Here is an 11,558-nt window from a genome sequence, read left to right on the forward strand (position 1 = left end):
AAAGTTACACAGTGGATGTTTAATCACAGCACTGGGCGAGTGCAGGAGTCACCCCTTAATATGCACTGCAAGCTGACAAAAGATTCCAGTGTCTATTTATTTACAAAAGTCTTAAACATCCAAAATACTAATATATATTAATACTAATGCATATGCATAATGCTAGCACTTCCCATTCTCCACTTTGGATTAAAATGCACGGTAATGATTTTAAAAAGTCATTACACCTGCCTGGTTGGCTCCCCAATTTGAGGAGGGGGTCATTTTGGTGAGGAGGAGTCATCAAGAGATGAAGGAAAACCGCTCTTCCTCACTCTCACCATTCTACCTTTACAATGATTAACATTACAAATGACATTTGGTGCAACTCCAATTTCCTCCCTTGTGACTTTGAAATGGGTTTCCAGATGTAAGGTCTGTGATCTTCCTGAACCCGTTTATCAGTTTCTCTTTTCTCATTATAAACACAGCTAAACAAACATACAATGACAAGTAATTTTTTACCTAAGTCTGAGATTCATTATCTCAAATCCTGCTTCTCACTTCATCATTAACTCTAACTGCTTCCAGCAAGGCCTATCTCTAGCTAAGATCTCCAATTTTTCTCTAATTCATCATTTTTTAAAATAAGTGACTCCCAAGGAGGTTTCAGTGGGTCCTGGATGGGCTGGGAGAAACTGGGAGGGTACTTGGAGGGGCTTGAGGTGTCTGTGAAAGGTTTTGGGGGTCCTGATCTCTGCAGACCCCCCAGGGATGCTGTCAAACGCTGCCCACACCAAGATGCTGATGAGGATTGGAGTCTCCGTGTTGGGCTTTGTCTTCCTGGCACTGGGGCTCGGCTTCTTCCTGCACAGGAATGTGAGAGGGGGTCCCGGGGGTGGTGTCCTCTCTCCCACAGAGCATGTGTGCTCCCCTCAGAGCCTCCAAGCCCAGTGTCACCCCCTTTTCTCTGCCCACACAGCTCCTGAGGCAAAATTTTCTTGAGGATATAAAGTCAACAATTCCCATTGTTGGTCTGTGTCCTGATGGATTTTCATTCCCCTGCTTTCATCCAGGTGCCCACAGGGAGCCAGGAAGATGTGGAGCCTCCCAGCCAGGTGTCTTCCCAACACGCATCACCAGGACCACGGATCACCAGGGCTCTGCCCAACGGGGGTCACTGGGGATCATCCAACGCCCATCCTCCCATGGGGGATGGAGCTGGAGCAGCGCACGAAGCTCTTCCCGCACTCGGGGCACTCGCAGGGCTTCCCTTACTGGTGCCTACGTTGGTGTTGGCTCAAGTTAGATCTCTGTGAGAAGCTCTTCCCACACTGGGGACACTCGTAGGGCCTCTCCCCACTGTGGATGTGCTGGTGCCTTATGAGGTGGGATTTGCGTTTGAAGCCCTTCCCGCAGTCGGGGCAGCGGAAGGGCCTCTCGTCTGTGTGAATCCGCTCATGTACGAGGACATGGGAGCTGTGCTGAAACCTCTTCCCACACTGGGGACACTCGTAGGGCCTCTCCCCAGTGTGGATGCGCCGGTGCCTGAGAAGGTTGGAGTTGTGCTTGAAGCCCTTCCCGCAGTCGGGGCAGCGGAAGGGCCTCTCGTCTGTGTGAATCCGCTCATGTACGAGGACATGGGAGCTGTGCTGAAACCTCTTCCCACACTGGGGACACTCGTAGGGCCTCTCCCCAGTGTGGATGCGCCGGTGCTCCCTCAGACTGGAGCTCCACCCAAAGCTCTTCCCACATTCCAAGCAGGTGTAGGGCCGTTCCCCTGTGTGGAGCACCTGGTGTCTCATCAGGTCAGAGATACCTCTGAAACACTTCCCACATTTCCCACACTCATAGGGTTGTTCTCTCATGTGGATCTTCTGGTGAGTCCTCAGGCTGGAGCTCTGGCTGAAGCTCTTCCCACATTCCCCACACCCATAGGGCTTTTCACCAGTGTGGATCCTCTGGTGCTGGATGAGGTGGGAGCTGTACCTGAAGCCCTTCCCACATTTCAAGCACTTGTGGGGCTTCTCCCCCAGCTCTGAGCTCCGGCTGGATCTCTGGCCATGTTCCTGGCACTGGGGGGATCTTTCCTCCTCGCAGCTCCCTGGACTGGGTTTCCAGCCCCTCCTCATGCAGGATCTCTGGGGCTTTTTCTCCTCCTCTGCCATCTGGACACAGTTTGGGAATGAAAATTCCTGGTTAGGAGGAAAAGGAGAGGAGAGAGCCTTGGACTGGGGGTTCCTCCATGCCCAAGTTCATCTCAGAAAGTCATTGGGCATCTTGTGTCTGTAACAAAGCAAAGCACCAAGATTCAGCCCAAACATCAAAACAATGATGAAAAACTACCCAAACACCAAATTCAGGCAAAACCCCCTCCAGAATACAAAGATTCAGCCCCTGCAAAAAAACAAAGCACCAACATTTAGCCCAATAAAGCTCAGAAACACCAAGATTCAGCCCCATCAAAATCGTGGATCCCCTCCCCAGTCACCTCCAGGGCAACACTCCTGGGACTGCACACACAGGGAGGGTGGAACCTTGTGCTGCTTCCTCTTCCTGCTCCTCCTCCTCCTGTGTCCCTACTCTTCCTCACACTCTGCTTCCTCCTACTATTTCTCCTCCTGCATAAACCCACCTTTTCCTCCCACGTGAATCCTTTGACCATTTTGTTCTTCAACCCCGCTTCTCCTTCCCTTCCCCTCCTGCCCCCAGGCCCAGCACCCACTGCCGCCTCCCTCTTCCCCCCCAGTCCCACAGCATCCCACCGCAGGGGCACGGATGCAGCTGGGCCAGCTCGGCCTGGGGCAGCGCTGGGCTCTCGGCCGCTTCCGCCCGCACTCGCTCCCCACTGCAGCCGCTCCCGCCACCACAGCGCGGGGGGGCCCGGCCTTGGCGCTCCCCCCTCCCACCTCCCCAAATTCCCCTCCAGGGGGGCGCCAAGGCCCGGGGGGGAGGGGCGCAGCTGGGCTCCAGCTGGGGAACGCTGGCAGCTGCGGCTCTGCCTGGACACTGATGAGTCATCAGCGCCGCGCGCTCTGATTGGCTCAGCCCTGCCTGAGCCCTGCGCCTGCACCAAGGGGGGACACCCTGCTCCAGGGGGGATGGCCCCAAAACGGGGCAACCCCAGCAAAGGAACAACAACAAAGCCTCTTTACAAACTGATCCCCTCAAGCTCACTGCACATAGGGCCAGGGACGTGGACATAAGGAAGTGACAGGAGGAGCCAGCAGCTGCACAAAATATTATTAATTGATGACACAGACTGCTGCTCAGCCAAGGTCCTGCTAAATTCATCAACTTCCAGAACAACAACAAAGACTTAACACAGACATCAATATCGTTAGCTATACAAAAGTGGGGTGAATTGGGAAGTCTGTACCTCTCCAGGACTTCAGCCAGTGGGGAAAGGAAGAGGGAGATGTGGCAAGAAAATTAGGATGAAAAGGAGGCTGTGTCTGCCAACAACAGGAGAGACCCCATGGGAAATGTCCCATGGCCTCTCCCTTTTTTATGAATGAAATTACTGTTACAGGACTCCTCTGTCTTCCTTGTGGACAGAAACCTCTGGGGATGTCAATTTTTCCACACACCTTGGGGCTCCTCCGCAATTCCTTCCACCGTCCGGGCCGGCGGGCAGTGAGTGCAGCTGAAGGGGCCTCACCCAGTTTGGGGGATCGGCTCCCTCGGCTGGCGGCGGCACCGGGCATTGATTGGGTACCCGAGAGTGAGCAGGAGACAGACGAGGGACGGATCAGGGCGGCTCTCAAGAGTCGGCAGGGAGAGAGCACTGAAAATCTCAGCAGTGACTACAGTGGCATCTTCGGGGAGTGAACATGGCAGGGCACCCAGGGAGGGGACAAAAGGGAAAGCCACAATGGGGTCCCAGCCAAAGGGATGAGGATCCCAAAATATCTCTCAAGGGTCCCTTGGGAGCATGTGGAGGTCGTTTGCACATTCTCCCAGAGGGAATTAAGGACATGGACACCCAGGGGGCAATAAGGGAAGTCCAGAAGGGATTTAGACAACGGGGGATGGATGGTGTTGGTGTGTTGGGAAGGGATTGGCTGAAGGGGAGTGTGCAGGAATGTGCTTAAGGCAAGAAGCAACAAGAGCAATCTATGGGGTAAGAAAAATAATAATGGAAGAGTAAGAGAAAAGTACTGAGGATTGTGATGTTTTCCAGAAGGTGCTTGTCCTCAGAATTTGCCAGCAGATCCGTTGTATCCCAGTTTTGGAGGACAGGAAAACAAGGAGGTGAGGATTTCAGGGGGTTTCTCTGAGCTGGGAGCGGCAGGAGCGGGCGCAGAGCTGCGGCACCAGGAGCACGGGCTGGGGGCCTGTGGGGAGCTGTGGGGCCGGGCCGGGGCTGTGGGGCAGCCGGGGCTCAGCGCCGGGCGCTGCCTGAGCCCAGCACCCCCCGGGCAGGGCCGGCAGTGGCCCCCGGCCCCCAGGAGGCTGCGGGACGCCCCGGCCGCTGCCCGGCCCCGTGGAGCTGCCGGCCCTGCCCGCCGGGGGGGCCGCCTTTGGACACTGCGGCAGGACAGGGACCGGCTCTGGGATGCGGGCTGGGGAGGGGAGCCTCAGCACAGCCAGCACGAGGAAGGAACAGCTCACAAATGGCGATTAGACCTGCAAGGATCCACATGATCTTTTAAGCATTTCCTGCTGGGTCCCTGGAAAAAGGAAGGGTTTTGCAGAAAGCTCAGCAGCTGCCACAGGATGAGCACCCACAGGCACTGAGGGGGGCTGCAGCAGCGACAGAAGAAGCCCCTGCAGCACTTGCTCACAAAGGCTCAGCAGCTGAATGCAGCAAGGGATGAGCAAAAGGCCAAGCTGAAGGCAAAGGCCATGGCACAGTTCCTACAGCCCCTGAGGGATCAAGGCCAGGGCCCAAGGGGGCCCCAGCACCCAGGGGACACCCTCGGCCACAAGCACCTGGCACAGGCATTGCCCTCCTGGCCAGGGCACAGCCCACCCAAACAGCCCCTGGCAAGGAATCAGCCTTCCAGCTGCAGGGCACAAGGACACTGCAAGCACAGACAGCAGCACCCTCAGCACCAGCAAGTCCAGCCCTTGATGGACACGCATTCTTAGCGGTGGCACAGCTCCCATTCCACCAGGGACCCACCACACTGCAGCCCTTGGGAACATCCAGGGTGGCTCTGGATCCAGAGGAGACCTTTCCTGATGGACACAGGGGCCTCTCCATCCACTCGGAATCTTACACCTAAAGGTGTTAGGGAATATTTTAGCTATTAAGGCACTAAGTGGGAAAGATGAGTGGCTGTGTTTTATTCAGCCACTATTAGCAGATGTGGGGAGAGGGTTTGAAATGCAGGAATTTTTATTTGCTCACAATTGTGATTGTAATTTACTAGAAAGGGATATGATGGCTAAATTGGGAATGCAAATTAATGTTGCAAAAGGTGATACAGAGGCTGGTTCTGTTGTACCTCTGTGTCAAATGTCTGGCAGAGCCATGGCTGAAGTGAACCCACAAGTGTGGGCAGACCCAGAGAAATTGGCAAAATCAGATATGGAGCCTCTCCAAATTTCCCTGAAGCAACCAGGACAAGAGGTGTCCAAAAGCAATCCCCTGTTCCAAGGGAGGGAAGGAAGGGCTCACAGCCTGTCTGGGAGTCCTGCTCAAGGCACGGCTTGGGGAGCCAGGGATGGCTCCCTAGAATGCTCCTATCCTGCCAAACAAGAAATCCAATGGAATCCACAGAATGCTGCAGGACCCAAGAAGAAGAAATGAGATGATGAAACCGAGGCACCCCACACTCTCAGATCCTTACACCAGCCTCAACCAGGTGCCCTCCTCACACTGCTGCCATTCACAACTTGATGCAAAAGATGCTTTCTGGGGATCTGCCCACTCACAGAGGATGCAAACACAATTCTGCCTTGGGCTGGCAACAAGAGGTAGAAGGGAAAATGCTCAAGACATGGACGGTCCTTCTGCAGGGATGCACGGAAGCACCGGCCTGATTGGGGCAAGCCTTGCAGGAAATGTCAAAGGAATTGACCTCACCCCCAGGGACTGGCTTAATGCAGGATGTGGATGACTTGATCCAGTCAGAAAAACAAGGAGAAGAGGTAGAGGAAGCCTCTGTGAAATGGCTTCATTTTCAGGCTAAAAATCAGCTTCGAGTATCTGGAAAAAAATGGCAAACGGTAGAAAAAATGGTTAAATATTTGGGACCTATTTTAACTGAAGCTTTGTCTTGTATTGACCCTGAGAGGGTTCAGGGAATCTCAGAAAAAATGTTTCCCTGGACTAAAAAAGGAGCTGCAGCAATTCTTAGGATTAACAGGGAATTGCAGGAGCTGGACTGAGGATTCTCTCTTCTAGCCAGAATATTCTGTGAATTTTTTACCCCCAGAGAGCCTCAATGTTATGGGGTGGACATAAGAAAGAGAACAAAACAAAATGAAAAAAATAAAATGATTGATGCCCCAGCCATGGCTCTTCCAGACTCAGAAATCTGAATTGCAAGGGAATATTAAACAGGCCACCCCTGAGCCTGCACTGAAGGCAACGCAGCAGCAGCCAGGGCTCCCCAGCGGGGGAAGCCCCTGCGCCTGCCCACAGATCCTCTGCTCAAATCCTCGGCCTGGCCACCCTCCTTTGCCATCTCCAGCCACTGCGGGACAATCCTTGCTCTCACTCTTGCAGCTTCAGGCCTTTCTGTGCCTGCCCTCGCCACAGCTGCTGGGGAAGGCACCGGGACAATTCCACTCTGCCTCTCAATTCCACTCACACTCTGCCCTGCCTGGGATTAGCTGCTGGCAAAATAGACCAACTTGAAAATGGCTTCAAATCTTATTTCTCTGGTCACACTAGGTTTTCCTTTGCCTTGGGGAAAGGAATTTTAATCCTTCTTTTCCACCACTCAGCAGAGATGTGTTTAACATCTCAACAGACTGGGAATAGCCCAAAAGATTCCCCCCAAGATAACGACCATCAACAAAACATCAACACCCAGCAGCAAACATCAACCAACATCTGACCCAGACACTGCCCCAGGCACAGCTGGAGACACCTGGTCTGGCAAAGGCTGAGCAGGAAATCCAGGAGTGCCCACCTAATTCCCATCACAGGCACAGAAATCCGGCTGCAACAGGAAACCAAATCCTAACAACTCCACACCTTCAAACCAATGAACATTAAACCAAGGGATTTCTATGGGATTAGAGTGTATATAGTTTTGGAAAAATCTAGTAAATTCATTTGTCATGGAATGACACACCCACTCTCTGCACACCCAGCCTAAGTGTGCATGAAATTATTCCTGTTGCACATTCTGGCCAGAATCAAGTAACACCTTATTTCTCTAAAGACATTGTTGAAGAGTTTTTGCTTTTCACAGTTTCAGTGAAAAGATTACACTGTTAGAATAATTTTTCATAATAATTTTACTTCTATATTGTCGGTTCTGATTGGGCCAGTGGTGTGAGAATCAGTTTTTAGTTCTAGGAGAATAAAAAAAACCCACTTGATTGCTTTCTCATTTTTGTTTTATATTTGTACGTGACTCTTAGTGATGACAAAATGATGGTATGAGTTTTTCGATGTTCACCCTTAAGCTGCACTTTGAAAAAGAGAAGAGCTTTAAAGTTGGCACTTTAACACATAAACAGCTAATAAAATATTGTTTAAACAAAAAAATAACAGATTCTGTGGGGGCCACGTGTGAGTCACGGGATGTCTGCCCTGGAAGAGAAGCTTTGTTCCAGGCAGCCAGGAAAGGAGCTTTAGAAATGCAAATTAACACTGATGACCCAAAGCCTGCACAATGGCCCAGGGGCTTCCTGCCTGCAGGAGGAATTGGGCTGATTCCCTTTGCCCCTCAGCCCAAGCTCTGCCTGCTTGCACAGATGGAATTTGCACAGCTAAAGGCACAGCCCATTGTGAGGATATCTGACTCTGCAGCAGAAATTGGTTCAGCTGCAAAGGAAAACAGAAAATGGAGAATGTTGTGAAAACTTCACTAAAACAAGTGGGGGAGAATCATCCCTGTCCCCACTCCAACATGTGCTGTCTCTGTCTATGTTATATAGGGTGTATCAGATCACTGGGGTTTATTTGCTACCACAAGTTCAGGGAAATCAGTTGGGAATCCAAATATGTGATGATTTAATGAGAAAAGCTGACAATTGATGCAGCCCTGGCTGGAGGGAGCACCCAGAAATGGGGAAAAGATGGACAGCCACCAGAACAAATCCTGCAACACCATGGACCAGACCCTGGGAACCCTGATGAATTCACATCAGGTACCAGAGAAACCATTTGTCATTTCAATAGGATAATCAGATTACAGGATGCCATTGAAATAACACCCAACCACACAGCTCCAGCTCCTGACCTTCCCCCCAACCAATCCACTCAGATGAGGAACACAACATTTCACTGTGGGATGGGATCACATTATCTATTAGCAGAAGGAGACAGAATTTCTGGAAAAGTAAATGACTCAAACTGCTGTTGACAAATAGATGAGAACAGATACCAAAGGAAACAAGAAAGCAGCTCATGAACCAGACCAAATGAGGAAAGGATGGGAATGGGAAACGTTTTTGTGCTTCCCTGGCAGACCATGGGTTAAACAAATGCCAGACAGAGCTGTCCCCCTTCAAACCTACACCCCAAAAATCCCGTAACTCAGGGATTCCTCCCAGAAAAAAATCTGCTAGGATCCTCCCGAATTGAGTGAAAGGGGGAATGGGACCCCCAGACTGAGCAGGAGGGGCCTGGAACACCCAAATCCAAGCACGGGGGAGTGGGTTGGAGATTGGACGGATGATTAGGAAGGGGCAAGAGTGGGAAAAGGAGAGGGCTGGGACCCCCAAAGCGTGGGGGAGGGTGCTGGGAAACCCAAATTGCATTAAGAGAGGTCAGTGGATTGCGGAAAGGATGAGAAAGGGGGAGAGGAGAGGGAAAGGTGGGGCTGGGATGAAAGAAACCTGGTTCCCTGTCCCACAGCACTCGATCCCTGGAGCGATTCCCTGCGGCTTGTGGGGAGGAAGATCTGCACTGGGGGGTCCCCAAGCCCCCTGCCCATCCCAGCGTGTCCATCTCGCTGGTGCCCTCCAGCTCCCAGCCCGGCCCCGGCCGCCTGCTCTGCTCCCTGATGGATTTCTCCCCTGCCCACATCCAGCTGAGCTGCTCCCAGGGCCAGCAGCAGCTCTCGGGCCACGTGCTGGCCACTGCCGTGCTCCCCAGCGGGGACTGGAGCCAGCAGCTCCTGGTGCTGCTGGAAACCGCCCCCGGCAATGCGGGCTCAGCTCCAGCTGCCAGGTGGAGCACGGCAGCCTGGAGCACCCCCTGAGCCGGCACTGGGGCACGGCCCGGCCCCCACAGCGCCGGGGGCAGCGGGGGAGGCACTGGGGGGGCCCAGAGGGGGATTGGGGTGTGCTGGGAGGAACTGGGAGGGAGTTTGAGATGGCCTGGTTTAATCTGGAGAAGGGATTGAGGTGCTTAGGATGGCTGGGAAGGGGTTTGAAGGATGTTGGGGAGGGTGGGATGGGGTTCTGGGGGTCCTGGTGGACACTGGGAGGGAGTTTGGGGGTGCTGGGTGTCACTGGGAGGGATTTGAGTGAGCCTGGACGAGCTGGAAGGAGATTGGGCATTGGAAAGCAGGGATTGGGATGAGGTTGGTTGTGCTGGGAAGGGACTGGGAGAGGGTTTGGGGGTCCTGGGGCAGTGGGGGGAAATTGGGAGGGGGCTGTGGGATCCTGAGAGGAACAGGAGGGGCTCTGCTGGGTCCTGGGGAGGCTGGGAAGAGACTGGCAGTGATTTACCAAAATAGCAATATTGATCCAGTATCAACATCAATCTGTTAATGGACAAAAACCTCTCCAACAGTTTAAAGTTACAAAGTGGATGCTTAATCACAGCACTGGGCGAGTGCGGGAGTCACCCCTTAATACGCACTGCAAGTTGACAAAAGATTCCAGTGTCTACTTATTTACAAAAGTCTTAAATATCCTAAATATGAATACATATTCATAATGCTAACACCCCCCATTCCCCACTTTGGATTAAAATGCACAGTAATGAGTTTAAAAAGTCATTACACCTGCATGGTTGGCTCCCCAATTTGAGGAGGGGGTCGTTTTGGTGTGGAGGGTTCATCAAGAGATGAAGGAAAACCGCTCTTCCCCACTCTCACCTTTCTACCTTTACAATGGTTGACATTACAAATGACATTTGGTACAACTCCAATTTCCCCCCTTGTGACTTTGAAATGGGTTTCCAGATGTAAGGTCTGTGATCTTCCTGAACCCGTTTATCAGTTTCTCTTTTCCCTTATCAGCACATCTAAACGTACAATGACAAGTAATTTTTTACCTGAGATTCATTATCTCAAATCTTGCTTCTCACTTCATCATTAACTCTAACTAGTTCCATCAAGGCCTATCTCTAGCTAAGATCTCCACTTTTTCTAAAATACCTAATTTTTTAAAATTAGTGACTCTGAAAGAGGTTTTAGAGGGTCCTGGGTGGGCTGGGAGAGACTGGGAGGGTGCTTGGAGGGGACTGAAGTGTCTGTGAGAAGGTTTGGGGGTCCTGACCTCTGCAGACCTCCCAGGGATGCCGTCAAACGCTGCCCAACAGCAAGATGCTGACGGGGATTGGAGTTTCCGTGTTGGGCTTCGTCTTCCTGGCACTGGGGTTCGGCTTCTGCCTGCACAGGGAGGTGAAAGGGGGTCCTAGGGGTGGTGTCCTCCCCCCCCTCAAGAGCGTGGGTGCTCCCCTCGGGCCCCCCAAGCCCAGTGTCACCCCCTTTTCTCTGCCCACACAGCTCCTGAGGCAAAAGGTTCTCAAGGATTGAAAGTCAACAATTCCATTTGTCATTCTGTATCCCCTTGGATTTTAATTCCCTTGCTTTTATCCAGGTGCCCACTGGGAGCCAGGAAAGTGTGGAGCCTCCCAGCCAGGTGTCTTCCCAACACGCATCACCAGGACCACGGATCACCAGGGCTCTGCCCAACGGGGGTCACTGGGGATCATCCAACGCCCATCCTCCCATGGGGGATGGAGCTGGAGCAGCGCACGAAGCTCTTTCCGCACTTGGGACACTCCCAGGGCCTTCCTTACTGGTGCCTCCGTTGGTGTTTGGTCAAGGCTGAGCTCTGTGAGAAGCTCTTCCCACAGTGGGGACACTCGTAGGGCCTCTCCCCAGTGTGGACGCGCCGGTGGATGGCGAGGTTGCCGTTCTGCTTGAAGCCCTTCCCGCAGTCGGGGCAGCGGAAGGGCCTCTCGTCTGTGTGAATCCGCTCATGTACGAGGACATGGGAGCTGGTCTGAAACCTCTTCCCACACTGGGGACACTCGTAGGGCCTCTCCCCAGTGTGGATGAGCTGGTGTTTCCTCAGGGCGGCGCTCCACCCAAAGCTCTTCCCACATTCCAAGCAGGTGTAGGGCCGTTCCCCCGTGTGGATCACTTGGTGTCTCATCAGGTAAGATGTGCTGGTGAAGCTCTTCCCACATTTCCCACACTCATAGGGCTTTTCCCCAGTGTGGGTCATCTGGTGCTGGAGCAGGTCAGAGCTGTACCTGAAGCCCTTCCCAC

The 11,558-nt window shown here is 52.8% G+C and overlaps 1 pseudogene; it reads right to left on the reverse strand.

Annotated features, from left to right (window-relative positions):
* Nucleotides 1-547: 547 nt before the first annotated feature.
* On the reverse strand, nt 548-11,553 carry LOC147646098 (uncharacterized; annotated as a pseudogene).
* Nucleotides 11,554-11,558: the final 5 nt, after the last annotated feature.

The sequence above is a fragment of the Cyanistes caeruleus genome, unplaced genomic scaffold (assembly GCF_971803275.1).
Source record: "Cyanistes caeruleus unplaced genomic scaffold, bCyaCae1.hap1.1 HAP1_SCAFFOLD_125, whole genome shotgun sequence".
Taxonomy (NCBI): Eukaryota; Metazoa; Chordata; class Aves; order Passeriformes; family Paridae; genus Cyanistes; species Cyanistes caeruleus.